Consider the following 19,998-nt stretch of genomic DNA (forward strand, 5'->3'; position numbering starts at 1 on the left):
CAAAAATAATAAGACCTCCCCAAAAATAAGGCCAAGTCCTTATTTCGGGGGTCAAAAGAAAATAAGACCCTGTCTTATTTTCAGGAAAAGAAGGTATCTTCTAGAACAGTGGTTCTCAACCTTCCCAGTGCCGTGACCCTTTAATACAGTTCCCCATGTTGTGGTGACCCCCAACCGTAAAATTGGTGTCTCAGTTCCCAAGACCATCAAAAATACGTGTTTTCCGATGGACTTAGGCGACTCCTGTGAAAGGGTCATTCGACGCCCAAAGGGGTCCCAACCCACAGGTTGAGAACCACTGTTCTAGAACCTTGTTTTTTGCAGGTTTAGAACCCAAGACACTATTTTCTGTATTAACATTAGAACCCTGGCAGTTAGTAAGCTATTACCTTGGAATAATCTGTAGGAAAATAGAAGAATTTACTATTGTTCCCTGTTAGCTATCTGATATATTGATTTCACAATCAAATATTGCATTAATAGCCAAGTTATAGGAAATCTGTAGTAACATCTAATTTTCATTATCCCTACTTAGCTGTAGTAGATCACTCCCCCCTCCCCCACTCCAATCTCTTAGAAATAACAGAAAATGGGCTGAATGTTTCTCTTGCATTCCGGGAAAAGTCTTAATAATAATTCTAGCTCACAAAAATACATTTGATGAAGTTGTTTACAGCTGTGTATTGTGGAACATTCATTCAATTATTATGAAGACTCAGTTTCTATCACAACATTTAAATTATCAATCCATCCAATTTTCAGGTCTTATGAAAACATGGACAAGGCCTAATGGCACCATGACCAAAACAATCCTTTCTAATGGAGCTTTCACTTAGGCACAGGCCTAGATCATATGGGTAAGAAGGAGGCCTCACTGTTGATAATGTTTGCATCTTTATTGGCTTCTTCTTAACGAAAACACTTGACTCTCTGGACAGAAAAATGAAACTTCCACTAACACGCATTAACTGCATTATTTATTCTCTACCTGGCATTAATCAGTTTATACAGGAACTGAGTTTATGGTTGTTGTTGTTGTTGTTTGCTTTTTGCTTTTTGCATTACCACAACCAGTCCATTGGTTCCCTGTGACCAAGATGGGGAAAATCAATCCATACCCTGATTGTCTCATGTTTAGATTATCATAACAACCTGTTGCCTGGGTTACTTGAATGCTTCTGACATCTATGTAACATGGGCTCAGAAAAATATATTGGGACTGTCCTAGAACTTCCCTGAACCACCCCTTTCTTCCCCACGCTGGTTGTGAAAAGTGCCAAATTAAGTTGCTAGTGCTGTTTCTCTGAGCCTTGCACAAAGGCACATCCAGTTATCCAAAACTCTATTTACAATTCCTTTGCCTGTGAACCTGACCTGCTGAGGTAGCTAACTTTCACCTCCTTGAACCACAACAATGTATTTATTTATTTATTTATTTTATCAGACTTATTAGTCGCCCCCTCTCCCCACAGGGACTCGGGGCGATGTACACAAGCAACGGTCTACGGACTACAAAGAAGGAGGTAAAAATAAATAAATACAATAATCAGAGAAGTTAAAACCCCAATAAGAATAAAAGTTTAAAAGCTAACATTGACAATTAAAATTAACCAAGGGGTGGAACAGTTGTCGAGATTATGCCAGGCCGGCTAGCCGAAACAGGTGGGTCTTCAGTTTACTGCGGAAGGAGCGGAGATCGGTTGTTGTCCTGATGTCTGGGGGAAGGTCGTTCCAAAGGGTGGGACCCGCCACAGAGAAGGACCTACTCCTGGGCACCGCCCTCTGACAGTCTCTAGAGGACGGCACCCGGAGAAGGCCCTCTCTGTGTGAGAGAATGGGCCGCAGGGATGTATGGGGCAGGACACGGTCCCGCAGATAACTAAATGTCACAGTTGTCACACTTTTTCCCTGTGCCACCAGCTCTCAAAATCAATTTGCAACAGAACTATAATTGGAGACAGAATTGTCCAAATTTTAAATAACACTAAAATAGTTTTCCTTTTATGGATTTTTGTGAATACCAATGCTTTGTGTCTAATATTATGGTGTGTAATTTTACATGCTTCGGACCATTGGGTTGTATATGATTCTACCATTTAAGTTGTGCTTTTAAAGAAGAATGTAGTGTTTTAGTTACCAAATCATTGATTTTTTTATTTTATCATGTACAGGTATATGTGCATGAAAAATATTACTACTATTAGTATTAACAGAGAAAAGTTGTATATGTTATTGAAGGACCTAAAATGGTTACCTGCGGGATCGTATTCTGCACCATACATCCCTGCGACCAATCCGCTCGCACAGAGAGGGTCTCCTCCAGGTGCCGTCCACAGGCAGTGCCGGGGGGCGGCGCCTAGGAGTAGAGCCTTCTCTGTGGCGGGCCCAGCCCTGTGGAATGACCTCCCCCCGGATATTAGGAATACCTCTGACCTCCGCTCCTTTCGTGTAAAGCTCAAGACCCACCTATTTCAAGTTGCTGGCCTGGCTCTACTCTGATCTAATTTTATCGCTCCTGACGGGTTTTTTATCTGGGATATTTTAATTGCATCCAATTTACTTAGGGGTTTTTAAACATTGTGTTTTTACTTGTTTTTATCTACCAATTCACCTCCTCCTAGTATATGTTTTATATATGTCTCGGTATATGTTTTTGGTATATGTATGTTTGTCTGTATATTTATTTCCTATGTTTTGTTGTACGCCGCCCCGAATCCTTCGGGAGAGGGTGCGGCTAAGAAATAAATATTTATTATTATTATTATTTTGAAGCAGAAGAGAATCTGTATCAGAATCCTAATTTAAATTTTCTCACAAGGTGTAATGGTTAAGTGTTGGATCCACAGATTCTGATGTTTGATGACAAAATAAGCATCATACTGTCACAAAGATAATTCCATCCCTTTCATATGGATATTCATTATGATGTTGCTTCATAATTTCCTCCCTTCACACAACCTATCTCACAAGAAATAAGGAGGAGATCCTACCCTGGGTTCATGGAGGGAAAAAACAGGATATAAATCTACAAAAAAGAAAAAGAAAATTAATTAAATTTCATTCAATTCTATCCCTACCTCCACTTAAAGGCATTTTAAACTATGCTTACAGCTTGATGGAAAGTTTTTGTACCTGTAAAATACTGAATCTGGCAATGATATATAGTTAGCACTGTTGCCATCAAAATGATAACAAGTTTAACTTTGTTTTGAAAAGTATCTGCTGAAATCATGTTTCAGCTTTTAAAAAATATTCTTCCAAAGTACATCTTGTGCCCGAGCCAAAAAACATCCCAATCTCTCTTTTTCTCTTATAAAATAGTACAATGGCTTTATACCTTACTTTTCTTTACTTTTCTAAAGCAGAATCCAAATAAAATTTTAGCTCTACAGTAGAACCTCAGATCATGAACCCTTCTGACCACCACCAAATTGGGTTCCAAACAAAAAATTCACAAAACTTTTGAATGTGGTCATGAACATATACTCAGGTGGCGATCAAACATGGTCACGGCTGATTTTCCCTTCCGTGCCATTTTTTTTTTTTTTTTGTAAGCAACAAATTTTGGGTCACAACCAAATTGGGTTGCAACCAAAATTATGGAGTGAATTATGGTTGTGACCAGAGGTTCTACTGTATATGCTTCCAAATCTGGACTAAGCAAGTTGCCATAGTCCTTGAAGGTTCAGGCTACACGATGCACAAGTGATTGCTGATATCTTTTTCTTTCTTGTTTATACTGCGTTACTTAACTGCCTAAAATTTACCTTTAAGCAGCAGCCATAATTTTCAAGCAGTGTTTGTAAGTATGTTAAAAAGAAGCAGATGTTTTGTAAAATATGAATCTTCATTTGTACAGGATGGTTTCTAACACTATGCGCCTCTTCAGTTCTAGATCTATATTATTGTGTCACTTCTTGGCAATTATTACCTCTTCTTTTCAATGTGTATTCCTGATACGTACATTCTAATTTAGGACTATCTCATTTATACTGCAAATATCTGGATGACTAGTAGATGACAGAAAATAAATGTCAAAGACTAATATCTTGCTTTCATCCAGAAGACTTCTACTTTCCGCAGCCCAGACCTATCCTATTTGTTACGCCTTATCCCTCCACGTGGCTTCACGGATGCTATGCCTTCAAGGTCATGTTCATACCTAGTTAACTGTATCTTGATTGATCTGGGCACATGAAACACAATGAACCATAAACTAAGCACATGCAATGCATTCATACACCATCCAGCCAGACTCACGTTGGCTGATTTGTAATTTCACACATCTTATGAACATAGACATAGGCATACCCTTAATATAGGTTAAGTGAATGAGGAGTTGTGATATGGTGTGTAAGAGAGTTAGGTACTTTTATTTGCAGGCTTGAATTAAAATCTAAACTAGGATAGCATCAGCTAGAAAAGTTGGATTGGAGACATTACAAATGTCCAACTCAACCAATTAGATTGTAAACCTTTCCATCAGAGGTGGTATTCAGCAGGTTCTGACCAGGTCTGGAGAACTGGTAGTGGAAATTTTTAATAGTTTGGAGAACCAGTAAATACCACCTCTGACTGGCCCCGCCCCCATCTATTTTCTACCTCCCGAGTACCAGCAGATCGGGAAGGAATGGGGATTTTGCAGTAACCTTCCCTGGAGTGGGGTGGGAATGGAGATTATACAGTATCTTTCCCCTGCCATGCTCACCAAGCCATTCCTACCAAGCCATGCCCACCAAGCCATACCAAGCCCACCAAGCCATGCCCACAGAACCGACAGTAAAAAAATTTAAAACCCATCACTGCTTTCCACCATCAATAAATTACATTAAGTCCCAATTTATACCGAAAAGTTAGTAAAATAGATATTTGTGGCTGAATGTCCTTTTTTAGTACTGTCATTATCCACAGTAAAATCATCTGGAATGTTTTGCATTGAGTCAATGTCTCATTGCTGATTGGGATCACTGGAGGAGCAATAGAAACCATGTTTTACTTGATGTTTCATTTGGTCATAGTAGGTCAGCGAAATCAAAATATTTTTTCAAGACATATTGTTAAAGGCACAGAGCAGATCCAAATTGCGTGTATGACAACATAAAGTCTGAAGGAATCCAGAATATTTACTGTAGCTAACAACATAACTTTGAATAAATAAATAAAAATTGGACAAATTTTACACTGCCTCCAATAGAGAACAGTTGGCTATCTCTAAGATGTTCATAAGCATAGCATAATGGGGAATGTTTTTTGCATTTCCTCCAGTTTCAAGAAACCAACAGGATAAGGGTTCTAAATAAGATTTAATTCCAAGATATTTTGCCTTTTGCAGCCTTATGCTCTGTTTCTCAGAGTTTATTAGGTTTTTATAATTTGATGATTATAAATAATTTCTCTTGCCTTTGGCAATCTAAAGCCTGGATATAGCAATTGAGCTGGATATTGCAATTTCAAGACATTCAAGACAATATATAGCACTGGATATAGCAATTCCAAGACACAAGAAAGTCAATCAGTAGCTACAATTGAATCAAATTCTACTAAGGGAGACTGCATGTGTTCTTTTAAAGAATAATGGCAAATGAAGATGACAAAAGTAGCATGGATATGTGAAGATTGAAATAACGCTGACAGGGAATTTCCCACTGCTCCAGGAAACAGCCAAATAAAGCACCAGATCTTCTTGGCAAGAGACTGTAGCAGACATAATATGGATTAGAAGGCATAATTGGTATCATTTCTATCTCCTGAAGGCATGTATGAGTCATCTTTTCAGTCACGTCTTCAACTTTTCATATTTCTGCAGTAAACCATTGTTAAGGACTACTAAACAAAATTATTTTGAAAATGCCAATAAACCAGGGAGATGGTTAGCTTATAAACTAAAAAAAGAGAAAGAAAAGAAAATAATACAGCAACTAGAGGATGAAAAAGAGGTGATACACCACCAAAAGGAGGGGAAAAAATATAGCAGTAAGATACTTCCAAGCATTGTACTGTCGAGAGGAGATAGAAGAGGAGGATATTAAAAGATATCTCCAGAGGAGAAATCTTCCAACCCTACCGGAAACAACAAAAGAAACATTAAATGAGAAAATAACTAGACTAGAATTAAAAAGGGCAATTCAAAAACAAAAAAATAATAAAACACTGGGCCCAGATGGAATTCCAGCAGAATTTTATAAAGGAATGCAAAAATCATTAGAGAACATATTACTAGAAATGTATAATGAAATATTAGAATGAGCTAAGACACCAAAATCCTGGATGGAGGCATTAATAACACTAATTCCCAAAGACAATGCTGAAAATCAAAAGATCCAAAATTATAGGCCAATCTCGCTGCTAAATGCTGATTATAAAATATTTATGACAATTATGGCGGAAAGAATTAAAAATATATTAAACGAAATCATACACCTAGACCAAAACGGATTTTTACCCAACAGACACATAAAAAACAATATACGAACAATAATGGACATATTAGAATACTACGAAATACATCCAGGAAAACAAGCAGCATTGATATTTATTGACGCACAAAAAGCATTTGATAATCTGAATTGGGATTTTCTTATAAATCAACTAGCAGTAATGAACTTCAGAGATAAATTCATTGGGATGATCAGAGCAATATATTCGAGTCAGAGGGCAAAAATAATACTAAACGGGGAAGCAACAGAAGACTTCAGTATAACCAAAGGGGTAAGACAGGGATGCCCGCTTTCTCCTTTGTTATTTATCCTCCCACTAGAGACATTGATATCACAAATCAGGCAAAATAAGGACATAAAGGCACTGAAAATTAGAACACAGGAATATAAAGTGCAGGCCTTTGCAGACGATCTTGCATTTATCATAGTGGAACCCATAGAAACTGGACTAAAACTATTACAGGATATAAACCAATTCGGTAAAGTAGCAGGGCTTAAAATAAATAAAGAAAAAACTAAAATATCAACTAAAAATTTAACCAAAAGACAAAATGAAGAACTTGAGGAGAAACTGGGAATTTCGAGGGCCAAGAAAATTAAATATTTGGGAATATGGCTATTGGCAAAATGTATTACAATAAAAGAAGATAATTACAACAAACTGCTACAACAGATACAAAAAGATTTGGACAATTGGACTAAACTACAGATATCACTAATTGGCAGAATCTCAACAATCAAAATGAATATACTACCCAAATTATTCTATCTCTTTCAAACAATACCAATTAAATTAGAGAAATTTTTTTTCGAACAACTAAATAAAATGATATCCAAATTTATTTGGTCAGGGGAAAAAACGCGTATCAAATGCAAACTTCTACAAGATGGTAGAAACAGAGGCGGTTTGGGACTGCCAGATTGGGAGCTATATTACCAGGCGGCAGCCCTAACGTGGTTAAAAGACTGGATCCAATTAAAAAATAAAAGAATCCTTATCCTAAAAGGACATGATCTCCAACTAGGCTGGCACGGCTTCCTCTGGGAGGGAAAGACTAAATCCCACTCCTACTTTCAGAGACACGTAATACGGGATGCTTTGTTTAGGGTCTGGGAAAAAATAAAAAGAAAACACTACCTGAAAATCCCAAACTGGTTATCAACCATGGAGGCAATGACATATCCATTTACTATAGACCTTAGTAAAATGGTAAGATACGCAGACCTCTTAGATGGAAAAGGAGAACTAAAATCAGTACAAAATCTGAAAGCACAGGAAATAAATATAGAATGGTGACCATACCTACAAATTAAAACAAGATTCAAAAAAGATCGGGAACAATACGGAATATATGAGACACAAGTGGAATTAGATAAAATATTACTAGGAACGGGAGGAAAAACGATCACTAGATTATATAATTTTCTTTTAAAATATAAAATGGAGGAAGAGATGGTAAAGGAGACAATGATTAGCTGGGGAAGGAATTTTGGCCACAATATAGAAAAATGGGATAAACTGTGGGAAAGAAATTATAAATTTACGAAGGCAGCAGCTTACAAAGAAAATCTCTATAAAATGTTTTATAGATGGCATTTGCCTCCAGCGAGTTTGGCCAAAATGTGCCCAAATTTATCCCCTAATTGTTGGAGATGCAATCACAAGCCTAGAACATTTTATCACATGTGGTGGATGTGCCCCAACACAAGGAAGTACTGGTGCAAAATTCGAAAGTGGCTGGAAGAAATTACTGAGCGAAAAATAGAACTCAAACCAGAAGCATTCTTACTAGGACTACTGGATCAAAAAATGGACAAACAATCTCAATATATAATCATACATATACTCACAGTAGCCAGGATTGCCTTCGCACAAAATTGGAAAGAAACGAATACACCCTCAGACGAAACTACAACCAGGAAAACAGTTGAGTGTACAGAAATGGACAAAATGACAAAAGAACTAAAAGAAAGAGAAGAATCGGACTTTTATAATGTTTGGAATAAAATATACAAGTGGCTAGAAATCAAAAGCCAAAACAGGAAATAGAGAATACAAATAGATGGAGATACAAATAATGACTATTACTATAAGTGTTTATACTATGCTTGTTACATCATAGGACAAGGCTATAGTAATAGGAAGGCAATGCAGAAGGGAGAATTATATAAGCTAGGCAGGAAAGCCGATATTGAAAGCTGTAAAATTACTCTATATTGTTATGTATGTTCCATGTTTTGTTTTGTTTTATTGTGTTTTTTTCCTTGTTGTGTCTTTTTTTACTGTTTTTAAATATTAAAACATTCAATAAAAATTATTTTTTAAAAAAGGACTACTAAACAACATTATTCACCAATTCAGTGGTCAACAAAATTTGGTGGAAGATTTCTTTGAACTTCTACAAGGAAATAGTCCCTGAATTCCTCTTTGGTGGAGGCTACAATATAGCACTACAACTGAAGCAGTGGTGGGTTTCCATTTTTTTTACTACCAGTTCGCTTGTGTGCACACATGCACTTGTGCGTGCCACACCTCTGCGCAGAAACATCTGAGCAGGTGGGTGGAGCCTCCCGCCACCCCCACTAGCAGTTCGCCCGAACCAGACCGAACCAGACCGAACCGGCAGAAATCTACCTCTGAACTGAAGGTTACCAAAAGGAAAACATTTTCTCAAGTTTTAATCAAAGTGTGGCCACTTGCGAGTAAGTGAAGTAACATCACAGTTTCTTCAAAATTCTATTTTTTTTGGGACAGGTCTTTCAAAGCAAATGCTCATTCATTAATTTTGTTTTCAGATATTGCCCCCAGATATGTTAAGAATATAGTTCCCAAATTCTCCGCCTGCATGATTATAACACACCAGAAAATAGCTGTGATAGCCAACCACAAAGATGTAGTCACATGAGCTTGGCTTTAGCTTGATAAGATTATCCCAAGAAAGTAACTGCGGTTTATGATCACAGTTGGATCACACAGAAAATAGAAAGAAAGAATCCAGATAATATTTCAATATTGTAATCGATTAACAGGATTAAAATTGAAACCTGATTGAAACCTGAAATTAATTAATGTAATTAATTGAAACCTGATTAGAATTAAAACCTGATTGCTTATTAGTAACCTATGACTATCACTAAATGTTTTATCTTATGATTCTTAATGAATGTATTTTATTTTTCTTTATGTACACTGTGAGCATATGCACCAAAGACAAATCCTTGTGTGTCCAATCACACTTGGCCAATAAAGAATTCTGTTCTGTTTTGTTCTATTCCATTCCATTCCATTCCATTCTATTCTATTCTATTCTATTCTGAATGAGTCAACCAAGTCAAAATACCAATAATCAATACATTCATAGGAGATACAAGGTACAAGCTATCAGCCTGATATCAGGAGCTTTGTAACATTGCAACACAAGTCCTGGCTTTTATCTATGTGCATTGAAATGGCACACCCACACGCCCCAAAGAGGTGAAGCTTTCAGCAAGACAGCATAAACTGCTTTTATCAGTGAAACGATAACTGCAAAGTCCCGTGGTTGCTGCTACTAGAACTGTTGCAAGAGCCAAAGACAATAAAAGGATTTCAGTAGGAAGAGATATCAGCAGGGAGATCAAATGTTGGGATACCATTTGCTTTAGGATATCATCTTTAATATAAGAAATGTTAATTAAACAAAAATGATCTGAAATGGTGCTTTAAAAGTGTGGAATAGATTATCCAATGTGAAGCTGGCAAACCTGAACTCTGACCACACTGCTCTCAACCCTACTGAATTTTACATGAACAAAAGACACCTTTTGTCGACCTTTAGCAAAAAAGGGAGATCTGGGTCCCAATGGCTACATATATTTATATATGTTCAGGTAGTCCTCGACTTACAACCAGTTGCTTTACAACCATTTGAAGTTATAATGGACCTTCCTAGAGCTACTAATGAGGTTCTGATGGCTGCCTTCCCCTGCAGTTACAGAAATGCATTTTATGTGCTTGGCAACAAGCCAACATTTATAGCCATTTGCAGAGTCCCAGGGTCACATGACTGTGATTTCAACTATTTTTTAAAATGGAAACCAGCATTTCCCGTTTCCAGCAAAAAAAAAAAACCCATTGGGTATAACAGGTTCACTTAATCGCTGTTCTTTTTTCTTTTGCTTAATGACCACCATGTTTCTTTAACAACCACAGCGTCAAGGTTCCAAGTAATAAACTCAACCAATCCAGCAGCTCTGAGACTTGTAGCTTTCTCGAAGAACGGTTTTATTGATTATATCATTTCGGCACAGTTGAAAACCAAACCAGCTCTGGCGATTTCCCGTGATTTTGGTATAATTAAACATTAGACAGCTCCCTCCCTCTTTGTCACAAGTCACATTGTCCAATTAGGTGTTCTGGTGTCTCCTTGGTAACATCTTCCAGTCTCTGGCCAGCACCTGTTAGGATGACCTTGGTTCCCATGAGATATTAATTTGTTGATATCTGGTTTAACATTTCAAAGTTCCTTCCTCCTCCCCAAGCTGTCAAGCTGAGAAACAGAGAAAATGGCTCCAGCAGGCCCAATCCCAGAGGTGGTATTTAGCTAGATCGGACTGGTTCACCCGAACCAGTAGCAGAAATCACGGGTGAGCTACCCACCTGCCCTGGCTCTATGCTGTTCTATTTAGACACATTTTTGAGGCTGGGTGCATGCATGGAAGGCACGTGCATGAGCAAAGCACATGCACGGAAGGCCAGGTGCATGTGTGGAAGGGGTGCATGGACCTGTGAAGTGAGTGGGCATGCATGGGGCGAACTAGTGGTAACAAAATGTGAAACCCACCACTGCCCAATCCGTTTCAAAATGGACACACATTGTTCGTTTAATAACAGCCACAAAAAGAGTTGTAAAATCTGGCATGGTCACATGATGACTGACTTAATGACTGCCACAACCAAAAAACATAATCCCAGCCTCAATTGCAGCCATAAGGATTACTTGTGCATGCTTAGTTGTCTGTCCCTGTCTGGTTGTGTCACAGAGACTTCATGACATGCAACTCTTCCTACAGTAATTAAGATTAATTTTTTATTTATTATTTATTTAGCATATGGCATCTACGTAGATCATGCAATCACTGCAGTGGTGGGTTCCGTATCCCGGTGCAACCTGTCCGGTGCAACAGGGCCAGGCATCCACCACATGCACGTGCGCATCATGCGTGCATCACATACATGTGTACTTACCACCTGTGACACTCCGCAACACTCAAGCTGGTCGGCAGAGCGTCATACAGGCGCCGTACACTCCGTGCTTACACGCGGAAGCCCCGATCGGCTCAAATACAGGTAAGGAAGGTGGGCGGACGGATGGACCCTCCGGAGCACTGTACCGGAACATACGGCAGGCACCAGTACACCCATACCGGGGCATACTGGTCGTATCCCACCACTGAATCACTGGTATACTAGGGTAAAACCATGATAAAAACATCACAATATTGTGCCATAAAGTTGCAATATGATAGATGTTATGGTTGAATATCTAAGGAAGCTAACCATCTAGCTGCTTCTGGTGTGGCTGTGATGAGATCATCCCAGGTGCCTTGAAATCTCCCGAGGGGACATTCTTGGATTATGTGTATTATTATTCGTTCCGGTACACCAAGTCACATTGTGGGCTCTCAGCCATTCCCTACTTAAAGAGCTTCACCCTAGTTCTGGTGTGGCATGTCCTGATTCTCTTTAGGTAGCTCCATATGGGATATGAAGTCTACACACATTAGACTTAACTTGATATTGTATCTCTCACAGTCAAAAACTAAAGAGGCAGCAACTAAATCACACCAGTTGTTTTAAGAACTCATTGACAAAGATATTGGACCCCACGTAAATAATCTAGAAGGCTTAAGTAGAAATAAATGTGAACACTTAATATTAAATGAAACCAAGCAACAAACATTCATGATCTGAGTACATCAAACATCTTTTTCACTTTTACTACTTGGGAGCAAAAATAGTTCTTATATTGTATTCCCCAAATGCTCCAGAAAACCAGATTCTTTGTGTTCTTCAAAACACTAATAGGGGAGGACTACTCCTGGGGGAAGCTGTTCTAGGTGAGGAACCATAACAAAGAAGATTCGTTTCTTGGATCTTCTTGGACAACATTCCTCTGACATGGGATCTACAGCAGGAGGTCCCCCTAGATCTCACTGGACAGAGCAGGCAATCTCAAAGTTATCCACACCCTAAATTGTAAAATATTTTAAAGGTAATGATCAACAATGTATTGCACCTAGATGTTTGCTGGTAACCAACATAGATTGAAGTCTAAGCAACATAGAGAGAGGTGTTAGAAGAGCAAACCAAAAAAAGGCCATAACTATACATGACACTGCAGTTTGTATCAGGTGTCACTTTAAAATGGTCCTCAAGGGGTGTCCTTTTTAAATTTGAGTTGCAATAGTCTAAACATGAGATGGAAAGGGCAGGAGTAACCATCATTGAAGCCACCCATTCCAGGAAAAGTCATAGCTGATAAACAATATGAAGTTGTGCAAAGGCCCTCTTTGACCAATCATTTAATATCTCCTGCACCAGTTCCAAGCCATCTTCCATCCACACCTTCAGTTACTCTTTTCCATACTCCGGTAGCAATCTATCCCACTTCCCTCCCTCCGTTCAGCTGTTCTCTGGAGTAATGGAGAAAAAGTTGTAATGTATTACCTTTCTGCCATTACTTTCTCACTGATTGGCACTGATTGGCACTGGAACCCCAGTAGTGGCAATGTAGATACAAGCAGCTCCACCTCTAGTTTCTCAGTCTTGCATCTGTTTCCCATGATGATCTTAGGCAAGAAAAACCAAATCCATAGCTATAATATAGGTGGTACCTGGCTCAATAGTAATAACTGCAGGAGGGTTCTTGGAGTCCTAATGGACAACCATTTAAATATGAGCCAGCGGTGTGCAGCAGCTGCCAAAAAACCAAACACAGTTCTATGCTGCATAAACAGAGAAATAGAATCAAGATCACGTGAAGTGTTAATATCACTTTATAATGCCTTGGAAAGACCACACTTGGAATACTGCATCCAGTTTTGGTCACCACAATGTAGAAAAGAAGTTAAGACTCTAGAAAGAGTGCAGAGAAGAGTAACAGACATGGACAATGTTCCTCCATACCTTCCTGTCCTCTACCATTGGGTAGAAATTGGGTATGTCTAGCTTAATGAAAAGGAGGACTAGGGATGACAGGCAGAACCAGAAGCAATGATAGCAGTGTTCTGATATCTCAGGGGTTGCCACAAAGAAGAGGGAGTCCAAGAACTGAGGACAGGGCAAGAAGCAATGGATGGAAACTAATCAAGGAGAGAAGCAACCTAGAACTAAGGAAAAAATTCCTAACAGAACAATTAATCTGTGGTACAACTTGCCTCCAGACATTGTGGAAGTTTTTAAGAAGAGATTGGACAACCATTTATCTGAAATGATATACTGCCTGAGGGGGGGGGGTTGGACTAGAAGACCTCCAAGGTCTCTTCCAACTCTGTTATTCTATTGTTCGGTTAACTCTGCAGGTATCACTTATCTCTCTTTTCACTACTTCAATTTTCTTTTCCATCACTCCAATCTCTAGCAGACACAACAACAACCCACAACTTGCCCACAGCCTCTGGCTCACTTGGCCAATTTCCAACATCTTCCACTTCTCCAGCATTCCTTCCTCCTCCTCCTACATTCCATTTAAAATCCCTTTCCCTTCTGACTTTATGATCTCTCATTCACTCAGCTTGGAGTCTCTATAAAGCACAAGCCCAAACTTCTGTTCTCTTTTCCTCTCGGCCCCCTCCACACATTTGTAACCCTAGTCTACTTGTCATCTACCTCCTGTTTAGCAGTAATTAATAAGAATCCACAGCATGGTTTCTTCTAAATTTGAAAAAGGAAATGCACAAAGGCTGCAGAATAGTGTGAGCTTGAAAATAGGCTTAAGATTGTTTTCAAACAAAAAGAAGAATCTCCAGATTTCCCCCTTCAAACAAAAATTCTGCCTCTGTCCTGGTCTACGTGCATATCATAGTTTGTCTGCTTTATGCATGTAGTTCTCGACTTATAATCATTCATTTACCATTCATTCAAAATTGCTGCAGCACTGAAAAAAGTGACTTACGGCCATTTTTCAAACAATCGTTGCAGCATCCCCATGGTCATGTGATCAAAATTCAGATGCTTGGCAACTTGCATGTATTTATCACAGTTCCAGTGTCCCAGGGTCATGCGATCACCTTTTGTGACCTTCTAACAAGTGAAGTCAATGGGGAAGCCAGATTCATTTAATAACCGTGTAACTAGTTTAACAATGGCAGTGATTCACTTAACAACTGGGGCAGGAAAGATCGCAAAATGGGGAAACATTCACTTAACAAATGTCTTGCTTAGCAATGGAAATTTGGGGATCAATTGTGGTCATACGTTGACTACCTGTATCCAGTGGTGGTGGGATTCAGCCAGTTCGCACCACTTCGGGAGAACGGTTGTTAACTTTCTGAGCAATTTGGTGAACTAGTTGTTGGAATAAATCAATAGGGCAGAGAACCGGTTGTTAAATTATTTGAATCCCACCATTGCCTGTATCATTTCTCTGCTTCTTATTCATATTTAGGGTACCACACTGGGTTTTAAGCCTATAGAAAAATAGATTTGGCTGGAGAAGATTTTTGTCATATTTCCTCTTATTGAATACCATGCTTCTCTCAAAACACGACCCACTCCAATAATAAGCCCTACCCTAACTTTTTGGGAGTGGGCCTAATATTACCTCTACCCTGAAAATAAGTCCGGAGGAATGGGTGTGACCAGCACAAGTGGCGGCGCGGGGGGGGGAGACTGTCCAGCTGCAACAGCCCGCCGCTCCCTTGGGGCAGTGCAAATTCCACTTGTTCCCTTGTCTTTCTGAGTGCAGCACTTCTGTTTGTTGGGCCACTTTCCCGAAGCTGGCAGCTCCATGGTCAACTGCTTTGCTTTTTCACTCCTTTTGGGAGGCTCGCGGGAGGCTCTTTTTGGGAGGAAAATGGGGGAGGGGGGATTTTCCTGCCTGTCATCCATTCCTCAAGCTCAGTACAGACTGAGGGAAGGATGACAGGCATTTTCCTCCAATTTGCCAAAAAGCCTCCATGCCGAACAATGAAGGTGAACAATGAGAAACAGAAAATAACAGATGCTTCCTAAAGCATCCAGGACTATTTCTTCCGTGTTCGTGTGAATAAGTCTCCCTGGGTTGATTCTGTATCCATGTGTATTCTAGCATGTGTGTTTATCTGTGTCTGTGTGTATTCAAAAAAGCATCTTTCTATTAAGGAAGGAAAGTCTGAGTATTACAATTCTGAAGATTGACAGGGAGATAAAATCTGAACACTGTCCTTAAGTAGTCTTTGTGATTGTGCATTGTATACTGTAGAACATTCAGAATATTTGTTAGGATAAATATGGAGCTTCCTTCTTACAATAGTCCTAATATGTAGCATTATTCTGAACAAATCAAAGTTGTTTTAGAAGTATGAGGTAAAGATTCCTCCAAGAAGTATAAGGTAAATATCACTTCCTGGGAATTTAGTGAAAACAGCCATAATTTTGGCAGCACCAAACGTGGTTTGCTCTCACCATTCTCCAGGATGGTTTTTTTCCCCTCCACTTACTAGTCTAATCTATAGTCCTCAGAATTTTCTGGCGGTATTTTATCTGAGTGCTAAGTCTGGTCCTGCTTAGCTTTTAAAAATCAGCCAAGGTCAATTAGGTGCTGCCACCTAGCTGGGCATTAAAAGTATAAGAAAAACAAAGTAGTTTGTACTGAAATTTAGAATGTGAATTGTCATTTCGTTTGATTTATAGAATTATACCAATCTATATTACAGACTATCTACCTCAGAGACATGCAATCCCTATCAACTCAAAAGACACACCAACATATCAAAGGCTACACTCAAATTATAGATCCATATTTGATTGGGGGGAGGGGATGTTTTAAGGGATGAAATGGGAGTCTTAAATCTCCCCACCCACATTGCTTTGCCATCCACCCAAACCACCCCAAATAAAAAAAAAGAATCAAATGTTTGGACTATACAGACTGGGGGAGGAAGTCACATGTGTAAAAGGGATAGAAGGAAGCTGCCCTGATTTACATTTTTTAAAAAAATAGAATTCAAATGTGAAAAACAAAATTCATATTCAGCTACTATATAATAAAGACAGACTTGGACATGTATTTTTGCAAATATTTGTACAGTTTACTTCTGAAAAATATGCCTAATTGATAAATTAGTTATGTGCAGCAGCAGTTAGCAAGATCCAAAATTTGTGCTTCCGCTTCGCTAAAGCATCAAATTCATATATATGTATGTATATATACACACAGAGAGACAGAATTTGCATCAGAATTGTTCTTCAAATTAATTTCAGCTATGAAGTTTAAGTCATGATAATATTCCAACTTTTGGTCAGAGAAACAATAGTGATGGCTGTGTTACATGAGGGGGAAAAACAGTATTGCCGTCAGAAGTATATAATAAACTTACTAGCTTGCAGATGTTTGGAACTCATTGAGTTTGGACATTTGGCAACAGATCCTTAGTTAATGTTTATAAGCATCCTGGTCTTTTGAGTACTTATACGTGTGTGGTTTACGCATTCTTAATCTTACGCAAGGGAAACATTTAAGTGACTTCATCGTGTAGTTGGAATTCATTTTAATAGTGACTTATTCAACATTGTTCTACAGCAAAACTGAAATCCTAAACGTAATTTGGAATATAGAGCATCTGGATAATCAACTCCATTCCTGCAAAACCTGTGGATATTCATCAATATCCACAGGTTTTGCTGTGGATATTGCATCTCAAAGGCCCATGATTCCCAGCTAGACTTAGCATGCAAGCTAGAGAGCTATGGGAATTTCTGTTCAACACATCTAGAGGGCATCAGACCGAAAAAGACTGTTTCATATTATACAACTCCCCTAATAAACATGCATCTCCTATTCATACAGGAGGATATATTTTTCTCAGCTTCCATTTACTTCTAGGTTGTCTTCTGTACTGCTCTTCCCTACTGTACCTCTTCTTAGAGAATTTTCACAAGGATTCATTTATGTGACAACCTCACAATTTCACAATGATTGACACGTATTAAGGAATGCTATGTGATAGCTTTTTTTAGAATCCTCTCTATAGCAATACAGCAATAGCACTAAGATTTATATACTATCCCATTGTGCTTTTCAGCGCTCTCTTTACAATGTCAGCATGTTGCCACCAACAATCTGGGTCCTCATTTTACCAACCTCGGAAGAATGGAAGGCTGAGTCAACCTTGAGCCCATCAGGATCCAACTCCAGGCTGTGGGTAGAGTTTGCCTGCAATGCTGCACTCTAACCACTGTTCCACCGTGGCTTATCTCTATGCTAGTATATTATCCTTAAGGTCTTGGTTTCAAACCAGTGGTGGGTTGCAGGCAGTACACCTCGGTATGGGCGTACCGGAGCCTGCCCAGAGCACCGGGTACCGTTCCGGTACGGTGCTACAGAGGGCCCACCTGCCCACGCTCCTTACCTGTCTTTAAGCCTTTGGCGCTTCCACGGATACGTATGGTGTGTACAGCGCCTGCGCGACACTCTGCTGAGCAGCTGGAGCATCATGGGGGCTTGCGGAGGCGTCACTGGAAGGTAAGATGTATGCATGCGCTGCATGCATGTGCACACGCTGCGCACCATGCACGTTCATGTGGAGGACGCCGGGCCCCATTGCAACTGTGCCAGTTGCAACGGGATCCAGAACCTACCACTGTTTCAAAAGTTAGGTCCATGTTACCTTCAAAGAAAGCAGGTGTCTGTATGATCTAAACTACCTTACCCAAAGTTCATAAAATGGGTAGGACAATTCTAAATTCAGATAGTTATTTTCCTTGGCAGATAACAATGCTGGGCACCAGATTAGGATATGCTTACTTAAGATGAGTGACAAAAGCTTTCTAGGAAACATTCCTAGCCTTATCTAGAGATTCTCTTAATTGTATCCAAAACATATATTTCTATCACTGGGTTATTACTGTCTTTCCTTCTTTGTTTCTCTGTGGCTTTTGGAAAGTTATCTCTGTGAGCGTAAGCACTACATCAGCCAATTAGCCATATCAGTTGCATCTGAAAGAGTAGTGGGTAGTCGGAAGACTCAATGACCTGGAGAGAAAGGGTGGAACTGTAGACTTAATTATGAATAGAATACTTGAATAAATGTCAGAAAATATGAACTTGGCTCATGTTGGTTATTGTGAGTACATAGCAATGTAGGAAACGATAACTTGATGAAAGTTGCATGTAATGTTCCAGTGAATTATGATAACCAGATAAATTTGGGGAAGTATTAATTGAAAGGGGGGAAGGAATATTCAGTCAGTGACATGAATGAGTGGATGAAAACGTGTTTTTGAGAAAAAGTGATTGAATTATTTGGCAAGAGACCCGAGAATGTATGCCTATTGATTATCTGCTTAGAAAAAGTGAAAAAGGTTGTAAATGAGGGGGAAATGTCTGAAAGGGATTGATCGTTGCAAAAAGAAAGATTGAGAGAAAATATTGCCTAATTTATATAAAAAGGGAAAAGAAAACCACAAAGTTTCCAAAGAAAACAACATTAAAAATGAGAGGTGGAAATGCAGAGTGGTTTTGAAACCTTGTATAGATGGTGGGTGCAGACAAGTAGCCTCCAAAAGAAGGAACGGGATTAAAACAAAGGGATGAAAGGCCTTGGAATGAAATGAAGGGAAGGGGGTTCTAGAAAAAGAATTTCAGACAATTATATGGGAATGATAAGGATACATCAAATCATAATTGAAACAAGATGTATAACTATTGGTGTCTACCAACAAAATGAAGAGAAAGTCATAAATGCTTTTATGAAAATAGGGAAATGGTAAGGCCGATGATTTATCTGGGAAAATGTTAAAATATGGGCATGGATTGATAATGGAATGCTTATGCAACTTCTTTAATGTGTGAGTGAATCTTGCATCTATGCCTTTTAATTGAAATACTGCACCAGAGTATAAGACGCAACCGAGTATAAGACGCATCTTAGTTTTGGGGGAAGAAAATAAGGGGAGGGAGAATTCTGCCTACCAGGTATTCATTTTTATTCCAATAACACCAGAAAAGCAAGCAAACATAATAGTATAATAAAATGACACTTTTTGCCACTCTTTTTCTTTCCCCGGGTGCTCAGAGAAACTCTTAATAAACTTAACTAGATGTCTGGGCATTCAGCCAAAAGCACTTCACACCTGTAAAAATGTAACAAAGCTGAATCAACAAACCAGCCCAGCACTTGCCTGAAGGAAACCATTGAGAAAACTCACAGCCAATAGGAAAAATCCCTACCTTTCCCTTAAAGGAATTATCCCCAAAAGAATGGAAATAATGTAGTCACAGGAACTCTCTGCTTGCCCTTGAGAGGATTATCTCTCAAAAATAGAAACTGGACAAAAGAAGTACCTCTTAAGGCAGTCTTCAAATCTTTCATCTTTGGC

The sequence above is a fragment of the Natrix helvetica genome (genome assembly GCF_964273705.1).
Source record: "Natrix helvetica genome assembly, chromosome: 2".
NCBI lineage: Eukaryota > Metazoa > Chordata > Lepidosauria > Squamata > Natricidae > Natrix > Natrix helvetica.